This window comes from Phytophthora infestans, genomic scaffold (genome assembly GCF_000142945.1).
Source record: "Phytophthora infestans T30-4 supercont1.81 genomic scaffold, whole genome shotgun sequence".
NCBI classification, from domain to species: domain Eukaryota; phylum Oomycota; class Peronosporomycetes; order Peronosporales; family Peronosporaceae; genus Phytophthora; species Phytophthora infestans.
Window position 1 is genome coordinate 348,768 of NW_003303678.1, and position 14,028 is coordinate 362,795.

Below are 14,028 nucleotides of genomic sequence, written 5' to 3' on the forward strand. Positions count from 1 at the left end.
GAATTCCTTGTGTGCCCTTGTTGCACGACCTTTTCTTGATGCACACGGCATTTATCATCGCCTCAGGCCACAAGCGGCGAGGGAGGCCATACTGCTCCATCATGGCCTTGGTCATCTCTACTAGTGACTGATGTGTTCGCTCGCACAGGTTCAACTGAGAGCTTTTCGGCTCCACTTGAATGTGCTCAATGCCGCGCGAGTTGTACCATGCCTCCATGGCTTCGCTCACAAACTCGCCACCCTTATCCGTAAGTACTGGTTTAATTGTGTAAGTGATCACATTCCGAATCATCCTGCCAGCTTGGCGCTCTGCCCACAGCACGTATTATTTTAAACAGTTGTTTACCACCTTGCTCGACTTGTTCTTCAGCATGTGGACCGTGACAAACCGGGAGTACCCATCCATGATCACCAGGACAGCCTTGAACCAACTGCCGTTCCCTTTGCCCGGGAAGAGCAAATCTGCGTACACTACTTGGTTTGGCACTTTTGTAGCCCGATCCAGTTTCTTGCGGTACTTCTTTTTCTTCTACTAGCCTAAGTGACATGCACCACACGTGTCCCTTCGCCGGAGGGTGAGAATGATGTCTTGTACGAACCCCTTATCCACCATAGTCTTGAGATACTGTGGAAATATGTGGCCCATTCGTTCGTGCCAGCGTTCCACAGTTCCAACCCCTTCTGCTATCGTGTAGTTTACCAAAGGTCGGTCTTCTGGTCCCACAACGCCTCCTTCAGAGGGGTGCAATGCTCGAAAATCCAACGTTGCTGTATGCGGGTTTGCTACGACGACTCGTCCACCTTCCCAAGAGACCAGGAAACTTCGAGTAGTGTGGTCGTAGTTAAGCTCAAACCCTCGCTCGTGTGCCAATCCTGGCGAGAACAACCCGAAATCCGCGTCTGGAACGTAGAAGACATCATACACGTACATGATGACTTTTTCTCCATCGACTTCGTTCACTAACGCCACTGTGCCAATACCAGCAATCCGTGACATGATGCTTGGTGACAATCCTCGAACTGTTCTTATAGCCGCTGTGTCTTCGGTGAATGACACCGAAATCTACAGTGTAGTCACGTGCGTGTTTGACGCCGTGTCAAAGTACCACCGCGAATCGCTTACCGCAGCATCTTCCTGACTATCAACTTCCTGGTGCACTCGAGCAACCTCAGCCGCTTGGTCAAGCTCGAATTTGTCTCTAGGCGACTACTCCAGCCGTGTGAACATCTCAATTCCCGTCACCGCGTCTTCCGCGACGACCTGCTCGTCACTTAGCGCCACAATCGGTGACGTGTTACCATTTTGACGGAATGTGCAGTTGCTCCGTGGTGCCCGTTTCTGCTCATTTTCATCGGCCCCACTCTGTTTCCTCGCCCGCACTGGACAGTTTGCCTTCAGGAGGTCGGTACTACTGCAAACGAAACATGTTCGAGGTTTTCCTTGTTTCCGTCCCTTTGCACTTGCTTTCTCGTTTTCACCTTTTCCCTGTCCTCCTCCTCTTCCTTTGTCCTGCTGGCCTGGCGACTGCTCGGCACCAAACTACCGATGCAGCTGTTCATCGGCCTGGTTGGCCTTGTCGAAGGTCACTGCCATGGAAACCACATTTTCCGGTGTGTCCACACAGTCCACGCCCGGCATTCACAAAACCTCGCAAACGGTCAAATTGTTCGTTGGAGAGAAGCGACACCACTAGCATTCCACTGAATACGGCGTCATCCACAGTCATGCCGACTGTCTTGAGTCTTTCTTTGAGTCTACACATGTAGTTCAGGTGTCCCTCGACCTTGCCATTCTGTTTGGACTTGGCGGACTCCAACTGCACGTACAGCCGCCGCTTGTCATAGCCTGGTCTGGCCGTTGGCTGCGCCTTCGTACTGGTCACACAGGTACTTCCACATGGTGGACCGTCCTTCATATCCATGAGCTGCTGGCCCACGTCCGTGCATACGGACGAGAATATCAGCTCCTTCATATCCAACTGCCATCCGTCCCACGCAGACTTCTGCAACGACGTGAAATTTTCGTCGTACTTGATCTGGTCGTTCATTACCATGTACAAGTCCGCGTCTTTCTTCCGTGCAGCGAATTCCATGAGCTTCTTGTAGTACTGGAAATGTTGTCCATTCCAGTAACTGGGTCGGCCGGGCTTCTCCGAGACATCGACCTCCCAAGATGCGTCCGTCGTCGGCTTGGGAATCTTGTCCTTGAAGTCCTTGCACTCCAGCGAAAACTTTAGGGCCAATAACCCTGTTGTGATTCCTATCAGATCCCTTCGGCAGTAGATATTAAAATGAAAACTGAATTAGTTAGGTGCTAGATCTCTCGAGCTCTTCCTAGCACTTCGGGTCCAAGCCCACTACGATCTAATTCACATCGTTCCAGCTCTCTTCGCACCTGGGACAGATGGCTTTGTCTTTAACTTCACTGTGAGCCAGGGCTTGAACCTCAACATGTATTCCATCAGCTTTAGGCAACCTCCGCTCTTCGCGCGGGGTCAAGTTTGGTCTAGTGATAGCTTCCTGCCGACGGAACACACCTTACAGGGTATATCCCGTAAATATAAATAGGCTACCCGGAGCATTGCTCCGGGAGAAGTACACAGGTCGTAGAGATGAAAAAGGTTGCAGTGAAAAAGAAGTACCGGATTAATCGGTGTGTAGAGTTTCTACAGTCGTGCACCTCCAATTCGGCAGGGCGGACCATATCAACAGTGCCAGGGCATAAGTGCACAGCGTAAAGCAAAAAACAAACGCAAACCCAGTGCACTGATATTTGGTTTGTTAATTCAGTACAAAATTTACTTCAATCTTCTGCATTATCTTACGCGCGCAACAGCGCTTCCGGTCGCGATAGGCATCCGGCAAGGCGGCAACGTTCGCCGATCGCTTAAGAATACTCTGGACGGTAGTGCGCTTTACTGCTTGGGGGGGTCTTAAAGCGCTCCGTTGCCCAACGAGCAAGTTCGGAGAGAGAGCATGCAGGATCTGACTTGGGCTTCTCGCATAAAGACTGCTTTTGTGCTAGAGTTAGGGACATGTAGAAGGAAGAACGATGTCCCATTGTCTTTGGCGGTAAGAATTAAAGTGTGTTTGTAAGAAGACGTCCGATCCAAAATTTAAAATATCGATGCGGCGTGTCATCCAGGGGAAAACCGTTGAGGTTAATTGCTAGGGTGGTGATGGGCAAAGGTAATTGCGCATTCGATTTGCGTGATCATAAAATCTGGCAGGGTGTCGACTGATACCGGTGCCGAATTGGAGGTGCGCGACTGTATTATAAACGAATCGTAGGATTACAGGTAATTTGTAAGGATAGACAATCAAAAGGCATGGAATCGACTGGATGGCTTAATTTTTTGTGGTTTTCATACAAGTATAAACGTTCTATCGCCCCGATCGCATAGAGATAACGCCAAACGGAATCATACTTACTTGGACATGCTAACGACCCGATCGCTTCGGACTTTAGTGAATATCTGAGTTTTTATTTTCGCGAGTTCGCGCTCTGGTACATGTAGCAGCAGGGACGACAAAAATCTGAGAGACGCCTAATAGTCGCGACTGTGAGTGCGCCACTCAAACGAAGCGTTTCATGCGAACTTAACCCAAATCGCTCTGTAAACATCTTCGACTCCTACTTGAAAAAAAAAACGCGATGTGATGTAGAATTTAAATTATTTTTAGATACGGTAGTAGACATACCTTGACGAGATGCTCAGCCTTGTCACTTGCCACCGCGTCGTAGAAGTACATGTGAATTATGCTTCTCCCGTGCTTGGCTACGTGATACGAACAAATGTAATTTCGTTTTAAAACGCGCTGCATAATACATGGTACAAACACATACTAAAAAGAGACTAAAAACAATAAACTCAAGAAAAACCAAAATGCAATGCATGATGATAGTCTGCTTCGTAAATAAGCCGCCAACACGGAGCTAAATGGTAATATAAAGTAATGAGAGGTGTCCTGACTGGCTTCGAAGGTTAATTATTGATCTAGAGCGGCGGAGGTGCGGTCACCATCTCCCACCCCTTACAATGTTGATACGTTCATGTACACTAGACATTATCATTACGATACATAGTACTTATGTTCAGTAAACTAAGGTGTGTGTGATTAATGTGTCACAGTGCCAAAATTAATTGTTTGTATTAAAGCACTGCAAAATCGCAATCGTTAGCTCGTGTAGCCTATTTGGTGTGATAATAGAAACAGCATATTTAAATATCACGCCCAAACTCTAAAAATTGAGTGAGCTACAGCCACCGATCTGGTCAATTGCTTGAGACATGGGCTCAAAAAATGAAGCCCTCAGGAACGTGTTTCACTGTAGAACATTTTTAAATGGTGTTAATACGGTATTATGAATATTGCAGTCATTTTTTGCTATGTTTGAACAGCTCTTTGTCATCTAAACCAGGGGTATAAAGACCATTCAGTAAAATAGGTTAATTCATTTCACCAGTTTTGCAACTTGCTACGTGTGATGGGCAGAAATGCAAGTCTTGGGAAAAGTGAGTTTTTAGTGCAAATAGCCATTTACCGTAGCCTAAAATTCAAATGGTGCTACTTTACACAGCTTTAAATTAGATCATACAATTTGCATTGTAACGGAGGGACGGTAACGTCGCCAAACGATGATGTGGTGTAGGGATTTCCAGATTCGACCATACGCCGACCTACTTTAGGTCAAGAATCGGCTCGGTCTGATAACCCAGAGCTTAGGAGCCAAGGATCACGGTAAGTACTCGGCGATCTGTCCGGATATGCTATCCGGACAGCCGCTGAGCTCAACGGTCGCCGGAACTCAGCTGAAGGGTCGGTAGAGATCCGAAACGACTACATTTCATTAGATATTTGTATGAGAAGCATAGGATTAAATAGGGGGAGCCGAAAGGGCTCCCAGAAGATAACAGAGCAGAATTTTCCTAGTCCAAGACACGTGTACACTTTTCCGGTAAGTCCCTGCATAGGGCTGGATTATGCCTGCCGTCAATACTCGAGAGGCATAGCTTGTAGGGTATTGACTGGTAGCGCCAAGAGATTAGGTCGGTCCGGGTAGGTCAAAGTCTCGCTACGCGCGAAAGAAAGTCCCGCATACTCAGCGGGCCGGTACGTCGGATAGCCCGGGTGCCGTAACACTTCTAGCTGAGCTGCCTCTGCGCTCGGTGACCTGTATAAGCGCTCGCGCGCCGTCGTCCATCCTTTGGTGGAGGGCACAGGGTTGTGAACGAGCTCAGCCGAACCAAACTCGGCGGAGCCTCGGAAGTGATCTGACTTGGTTAGTCGGAACCGGGTGGAAGCAAGCCACTCGTCTGTCCCGGAAGGGCCGGACCGCGAGGGGACCACCCTCTGCGCAGGCCATACAAACCGCCGACCTAACTCGGCGATTCGTTGTGGTTTGTGTAAGGAATCCACATCTGACGATATTTGTGTGCTCTACTACACCACAACTGGTGCCGCGACCCGGGAACAGGAGTGTGTGCTTGTTTTTATAGGTGCCAGCTAACCAAGTTAAGAGGAAGAGAAGAGAAAGAGAAGAGTGAAGATGGTCAAGGGATCAGCAACTCCGAGCGACGGAAGCCCAGCGACGGCTGGAGGATTGCCTCTCGCGGGGTCGGACCCGGCGGATCAACGACTCATCGCCATGACGATGGAGGTGGGACGAACCGTCCAGTTCGACGAGGATGGCCAAGACCAGGAGGGCGAGAACGGAGATGCAAGTGAAGGAGAGTATGAAGAGAAGGCCGAGACCGCTGAGCTCGGAGAAACGAAGACTACCGCCGAGCTACTTGGCGAGGTGGAAGAGTTGACGCTGCAGGTGGGACGCATGGGAGCCCCACGTCCTGTCGAGCGCAACTTATCCGCCGAGCTCGACGAAGGTGCGGACGATGAAGAAGATGAAGAAGAACATGGCGTTGCTCAAGGGGACCGTCCGCCCCTTATTCCGAAAGCGACGAGGAACGCCGATACGCCGAGCGCCAATAAAGTGTTGGCTCGACTCGGCGAGGAGATGAGAACGAGATCGGAATGGATGATGATGTTCGCGCCTGTAGCGATGGCGCAGGCGAAGTGGCCGATGTTAGGCCCCGAAATAACTCAGCCGGTGCGTGGAGCCAACATCAACCAGTTGGTGGAAGAAACTGTGTTGCTGTTGAAGGCGATGGGCTATCGGTGCAACAGCCGACCGAACAACCTCATCCTGTCCGACTGGAGTCTGACCCGTGGCGGTGCCGAAGTCTGGCAATGGAAGAAGAAGCTGAGAGTGGCGTTTGAATTGGAGAAAGCCCCTGGTGGAACGAAGAAAGTGTACAGCCGAGTAGCCGAGTTCAAACCACTCGGCGAGGACCCGAGCAAGATTCCTTTGCCGAAGACCCCGGAGACGAAGAGACGTGAAGTGTTCCGCGCTACGCAAGAAGCTCCGTACTTCGAAGACTCTCACATGCTGACTCCACTGAAGCTAAACCCGACTCAGCGAGCGCCGAGTCGTGTGCAGCGAAATGTAGGTCGTTACCGTGAATTGTATGACGCTGCAGATGAGGCTGAGGCTTACGAGGAGGATGAAGAAGACGACGACGCCTTCAACGTAAGAGGTAACCGTGAAGAAACCGTGAAGGACTACATCCGAAACTTGAGCTTTGACGCGACTGAAGAGGACTCGACGCAGTACCTCGAAGTCCGAACCCACGCCTCGCTCGACAAAATCGCCGAGTTCGAAGGAAAGCGCTACCGCTCTGACGCGTCGCTCCAGTGGCTCAAGCGTTTCATCTACGAGATGAAGAGCACCAGGATGCCCCAAAGTGCATGGTGCGAGCCTTTCTCGCTATGCTTGGGACGCCCGGCGAAGAGTTGGTACAGGCAGCTGCCGAAGAAGACTCAGCGACGTTGGAAACTACTCAGCGAGGCCTTCCTGGATTATTATTGCTCAGAGTTCGACCAATCCTCCCGCACTCGTTACTACTCGGCGAGACGTAAAGTCAACGAACCGATCTGCGACTTCCTGATCCGACTCAACGGGTATGCTCGGACGGCCAAGATCCAGTATGAGAAGGGTGGCGCCGACGTAGCTGACCATGTCGAACACTTCTTGCTGCATTGTGGTGATGACGATGTGATGGATTTGATGTACCCCTTGCAGTTGGAAGACATCAGTAAGGTGGAACAGATAATCAATCGTCGGATCCTCGGCGAGAAGCGCAAGAAGCAACGCGACCGACTCGTGATCGCACGAGGTCGAGATGACAAGCGGAAGGATCAGAGCCGCCGCGATGAGAAGCGAAGTCGCAAGGAAGAAAACCGCGACCGCCGAGTCACTGTCGTTGACGCTGACTTCGACGGAGAGGGACTCATCGATCAGAATCCGCCGAGTCCGTACAACTCCGAAGACGAATGGGATGATGAGGACCAGTCCGGAGGATACGACTCAGCGGAAGACGAAGACTACATTGACGCCGGCGTTTCCAATGATAAAGGAAATACACCGGACCGCCGAGAGAACTCGGCGGGAGACCAGAAGGGCTCGAACCGAAGCTGGGGAAACTCAGCGAACCGACCTCCGCGACCGTATAACCAACGAGAACAGTCGAACCGTGGAGATGGATCACGCGACAACACCCAACGAGGACCTTGTGCAGCTTGTGGAAGAATAAGGCACTCGGCTCACTACTGTCGACGACGCTGCCAATTCTGCAGACAAGTCCATGAAGGCGGCCGGTGCGAGCTGTTTCGTCAATATGAGAAGCTGGCTGCGTTCGTGAAGAACTCTGTCGACAAGTCGCAAGTGCCAGAAGACCTGCAAAACCTTTACGCGCCGAGTGATTTAAACTCGGCGGCCCGCCAACACTGACTGGGTTGGAATATGCCGGGCTGCCACAGTCAGCTGAACCTGCAGTTGAGGCGAACTTCTTGTTTGCCTTCGTAGGCGAAGCAGGACGGCCCGAGGGAAGAAGCGGGGATGGCAATTGGGTGTGTGAAATCGACGGAATTGAACGTGAGCTCGGTGAGCTAGATGATAACAACCGAGCGATTGCAAGTGTAACTCGGCAGTCAGACCAAGCTGTGCATCGTACCAGGATAATGAAGCTGCTTCCGGGAGAACGGCTGGGATGGTGGTCAGCACAGACGTTTGATCGTCGAGTTAGAATGAGAGCTCTCGTATTGGGTGCAGTGAACGACCGAAGGACCAAGATATTATTGGATACCGGAGCAAAAGTCTCGGCGATAAGTGAGTACTTCGCGAGGAAACTGCGTCTCAAGAGAGTGGCCAGCCGAGATAAGCGAATTGACATACAACGAATAAGTAAAGACAGGATGGTGACAACGTCAAGAGCAGTGGTGAAGGTGACACTCGGCTGGGAAGTGGCATACGAGTTTGAAGTATGGATAATGCCTCATCATGCCGGAGTCGATTTGATTCTCGGCACCGACTTCATGATCCCAGCTCGAATCCGTCTGGATCTGTACAACTCGGCGGTAAAGCTACCCGATGAGATGGTGATCCCACTCATCCGATCAAGTAATGCGCCGACCAAGACCGAGTTCGGACCAAATGTTCCATGCGGGCCACCAGACGGATTGACGATCGAAAGTCGAATGACCGCTGAGTTCAAATTGCCCAGGCGACAACCCAGTGAGTCGACGCATGACTTGTGGGTGCGACGGACGAAGGGTTGGATTCCGACGGTTGTTTTTAATCGCCGAGGAAGACCAACCCATGTCCTGATTACGAACGTACGACAGACGTCAGTCTGGTGCCCACCTCACTTTTATGTGGTAAAATGGCAGCCACATGGAGTACTGGCCAATGAGGGATATGTCCGCGTGAACTCGGCGAAGTACCGTGACTGGCAGATATTGGCCTTTGAGTCGGCGATGGATAAAGATTTGCTGCAGAAAGAACAACGACTGTACGACGACTGGTTGTCACACCAGCCGCCAGCTGTGGAAAGACGAAAATACCCAGCTCCGACGGCGGTGGAAAGACGACCTCCTCCAGTGGAAAGTGGACCAGAATTAACATGCGCCGAACGCTGGAGAAGGATCGAAGCCGACACTGAAGCCGGCGACTACGAGAAGCGTCACGGTAACGCAGACGTCATATCGACTTCAGGGGTGACAAGGGGTGACCCGGCTATAAACTCAGCGTTCAAGCTGGAAGACGTCCGAGCGGACCGTACGTCGGTGCTACACGATGGCCAAGATGTCTCCTATCAGCTGTCCAAGTTTGAAGACGATGGCGCCATTTCTGACGTCAACACGAACTCAGCGATTGAAGGAACAAGTGAAGTAAGGGCCACGGAAGACGTGTCGGCGACTGAAGACTCAGCTATAACGGAAGGAGACCTTGAAGAACGCTCGGAACACGCCCTATGTGACGCTCACCCCGTTGCTGACAACCGAGCCAAGTTTGGAATAATTAGACCAAGTTCTGCAGCCGCGGTGAACTCAGCGATGGGTACACCGGCAGCCTGCATTACCCAGTCGGCGGCGGTGGACTCGGCGTCAGGAGATCTAAACACTGAGAGCGCCTCGGACGTGGGCACAGCATGCGGTGAGGATGCCAGCTATACCGAAGACGCGTTTGCATGCACAGAAGTTAGTTCTGCCGTCACAACCAACTCAGCGATTGATCACTCCGACGCGACCAAGGACTATGATAATCGGGAGGTATTACTGCCTGAAGGAATAAAGCCGAACGACGACCCAGCTACGACGGACTCAGCGTTGGAGACTATGGAAACTACGACCTGTCCGAAAGTGGTTAGACAATATGACGATGATACCATCTACCTCGGAGCCAAGTTTGAGAACGCAGGAGTCAGATCGACCATCGCAGTGAACTCAGCGAATACGGACCCTGACACAGCCGACAACTATGAATTACCAGAGGTATTACTGGTGGAAGGTACTATAGCTGAGATCGTAGTGACGAACTCAGCGGCGACGGTGTTCGATCCCGGCGGAATTGACTACGATTTAGGACACGATGAAGGTGACGAGTGCAACTCGACGAGAGACGCAACGGAAACTCTAAGACAACACTATTTGGCTATCGCTACGGCCGAAGACGAGCAAGAGGATGATGTTGACGATAGTACGACCAACGCCTTTGAGCGTAGTGGAACAGATTTGGAATTGACGGACTACGCTCACGAGCTGGCCTTCCTTCCCGATCTTACTGAAGTTGAACCTACCGAACTCGACTATGGCGCTGCAAACGTCAAGTCGAGTAGTCATACACCAGCACAGTCGGCTAAATTGGTGGCAGAGCTACAAAAGCACGAAGGGATAATGATTTCAAGTGGTAATGCCCTGCCGCCTCCAGCGTACGGAGCATTGTGCGACATCGACGTTCAAGGATATGCACCCATTAAGCAGAGAGCTCGGCGGATACCTCTCCGCCACTTGAGCAAACTTTACGAGTTGTTGAAGGGGCTGCTTCGAGCTGGGTTGATATCATTCTCGAGCAGCCCTTGGGCCTCGCCAGTGGTGATAGTGCTAAAGAAAAATGGTGTGGATATTCGACTATGCATTGACTATAAACTGGTTAATGCGGTTACGACACCGATGGAATACGCTATGCCACTGGTTGATGACCTGCTTACCGAATTTAAAAGCTACTTGTGGTTTTGCTCGCTCGATGCTGCGAGTGGATTCTGGGCAGTCTTGATGACACGCCGAGCTCGGCAGATCTCAGCGTTCGTATGTGCACTTGGACACTTTGAATGGTTACGAATGCCATTTGGATTGAAGAATGCGCCTATGATTTACCAGCGACTAATCGACAACACTCTATGGGGATACGCTCAACCAAAGGGAGGATGGCAACTGTTTGCCGAACGAATGGCTGTTGCTGAAGCCGAGTCAAGAACTCGGCGAGTTGAGCTCGACGGAATCAGCGATTCAACGCAGAGTCAGCTGACGAAGTTTGAAGCTGACCACCAATCACAAGCTGACTGCGATCCGGTCCAAGACCTGGTCAATGGACCGGACGGCGACATGTTTGCTGGTGAACCTGACCAGTCTTCCTTGATTCCCGGTGTTCAAGCGGAGGTCGTTTGTCGATGATATCTGTTTTGGAGGGGAGACGTTCGACGCCTGCTTGGAGACACTCGACCGATTACTAGCCCGGTTCACAGAATGTCGAATTAGCATCAGCTTTACCAAGAGTATCTTTATCCAGCCCAAGGTTGATTTCTTATCGCACGAGATTACGCCGAGTGGCATACGCGCTGATGCGAAGAAGATAGCCGCGATCGCCGAGCTCGCCTTCCCGAAATCGAAGAAGGGGATGCAAGCGCTCCTCGGTGCCCTCAACTATTACGGCCGATTCATCCAGAACTTGGCTGTTTACGGAGCAGTACTCTATCAGCTAAAGGATACGGACTTTGGCCCTGGGGGTGACCTGGCGTCAGCAAAAGCATCATTCGCCGAGCTCAAAAGACGGGTAGCAGAAGCTCCAATTCTGCGTCATTTCGACTCGGCAAAAGAAGTCCACATAATGCTGTACGCCAATGAGTGGGCGCTGAGCAGTACGTTGACGCAACCACACGACGACAAGCTGCACCCAGTTCGCTACTGTGGACGCGTACTAAAGGAGAACGAACTCGGCTATTATCCCGCTGAGAAAGAAGTAGTCGCGCTGTTGCAATTGCTGAAAGTGTGCTACACTCTCTTGGCGGGAAAGTCGCTTCACGTCTACACCCGTTTCTCCACGCTGGAGTGGGTGTTTAAGTCAAAGTCGCTGTACGGTCGCGCAGTCAGTTTCGCAGTTATGTTGTCGCCCTACGATTTGAAGGTGAAACGAGTACGAGAGCGAGATGTAGACTTCACCCAGTTGCTCCAGGCGTCGATAACCCCGTTTATCGGACTCGACGATTCCTTGAAGCACCTGGCACCTCCCTCCAAGAACTCGGCGACAGTTCGAATGGACCCAGCGCTGCTATATGCCCGAATACCAGCTGACTTTGCAGGATGCGTGCTGTCATTTGATGGCTCAGCGAAGACGGCTAAATACGGCGGGTATGGCAGTTGTTCGTGGATACTGTGGCGCCTTCCGAATTGGGACATTGAGATTGCTGCGAGTGCGTACCTGTAGTCCACCACAGTCAACATCGCCGAGTACACCGGCATGAACAATGGAGTCTTGGCGGCGATTGACCGAGGGATAACCGATCTGATTATCGTGGGTGACTCCCGGCTTGCAATCCAGCAATCCATGGGGGTGATAGCATGCAAGAAGGAAACGTTGCAAGTGGAACTAGCTCGGCACAAGGATCTCACGAAACAACTCAACTCGGTCCGGTATCGACACATAGCGCGACACTATAACGCAGCGGCTGATTCTCTCGCTACAGAAGCACTGGAAGCTAAAGCTGGACGAGTAATTCTTGGGACGGATAGGAAAGCAGAGCTGAGAATGATTAACCGCGTAGCCGAAGAACTGTACGCCACAGACAACCCAGCGGAAACACCGATTGTCACGGCAGTCACTCGTAGCCGAGTACGCCGAGTTCACTTTGAGGACGAGCTGGATGAGGACTCGGCTAGAGCAAGAGGAGGAAGTCAGGATTATGAAGCCATGTCTACCAATCCTGGAGAATCCGCGTTTGAAAGCAGTGGAGATGAATTCGAACAAGTCAGCAGGGCGTCGACTCGGCGGATTAACCACACGACCCCGAATGTCGAAACAGGGTCGCAGATGGAGTCAGCCCAGACAGCTCAGAATGCCAACGACATTGATCCAGTGACGGTACAGACTGAGCGGAGACGACGAATCGCGAAGGCACAAGATGAAGAACTTAGGTGGGCCGATCTGAAGGCGTACCTGAGAGGTGAATTGGAGGACCTTACACACCGTCGAGCTCAGAATGCCGGCAAAGTCGCAGAAGTCTTTGTACTCAGCGAAGACGGCCTGTTATACCGCCGAGATGAAGCCCGCCGACTAGGCGAACTCGGCGAACCGAACCTCTCATTAAGATTGGTGATTTCGTCAACCATGGTCGACGAAATACTTCATAACTGCCACAACTCGATCGAAGGAGGGCATCAAGGCATCGTCAGAACGTATCACCGAGTCAAAGCCGACTACTACTGGATTGGTCTTTACGCCGACGTGGTGAAACATGTTAGGGCCTGCGAGGACTGCAATACTAGTAAGAGCAAGCCACAATTGAGAGGTTATTCGCCGGGATATGTGGTGTCAGACCATCCATTCCAAGTCGTGTCAATGGATTTCGTGATTCCCCTTCCTCGAACTCAGCGGGGCAATACTGCACTGCTGCTGTTCCAGGACCACTTCACGGGGCTCGTTATCGCTAAGGCTATGAATGACACCGGAGCACTCGAAGTGGCCAAGGTATTTGAGGAATGCGTCTTCAGGCAGTTCGGGGCTCCGTCTCTGATACGGCACGACCGAGATCCAAGGTTTATGAGTGAAGTGTTCCAAAAGTTCTTCGAGATGATGCAGTCGAGATCAAGAGCTACGCTGAGTTACCGACCTCAAGCTAACGGTCATTAAGAGAGGTCAGTCAAGACAATGGTTCAGACTATACGGGTCTACGTAGAAGACCCACTTCAAGCCGACTGGGATGACATCGCCGAGAAGATGGTACACGCTATCAACAACTCAAGAGATTCGACTCGGCGAGAAACCCCTTTCTATCTGGTGCATGGTTGGGACGCCAAGTCTACACGCAAGGCTATGACGAGTTCAATACGACGTGGACAGGGACGCCCAGTCAACTCGGCGGACGCAGTCGAGTGGCGCCGAGAAGCGAACAGACAACGAGAAGTGGCACTTCGATTAGCAGCTGAGTTCCAAGTGCGAGAGAAAGCACGACGAGCTCGAGAGCACAACGAAGCGTTGAGCAAGAAGGAGAAAAGATCCATTCCCAACACAGCAGATGACGAAGATGAAGTTGCAGAACCAGGCGATGAATCCACCAAATCCTTGTCAAAGAAGAGATCAAGTCTGATTGTTTTATGGAGCAAGTCAAGTCGGACCTGGACCAAGAAGGTTAGCCC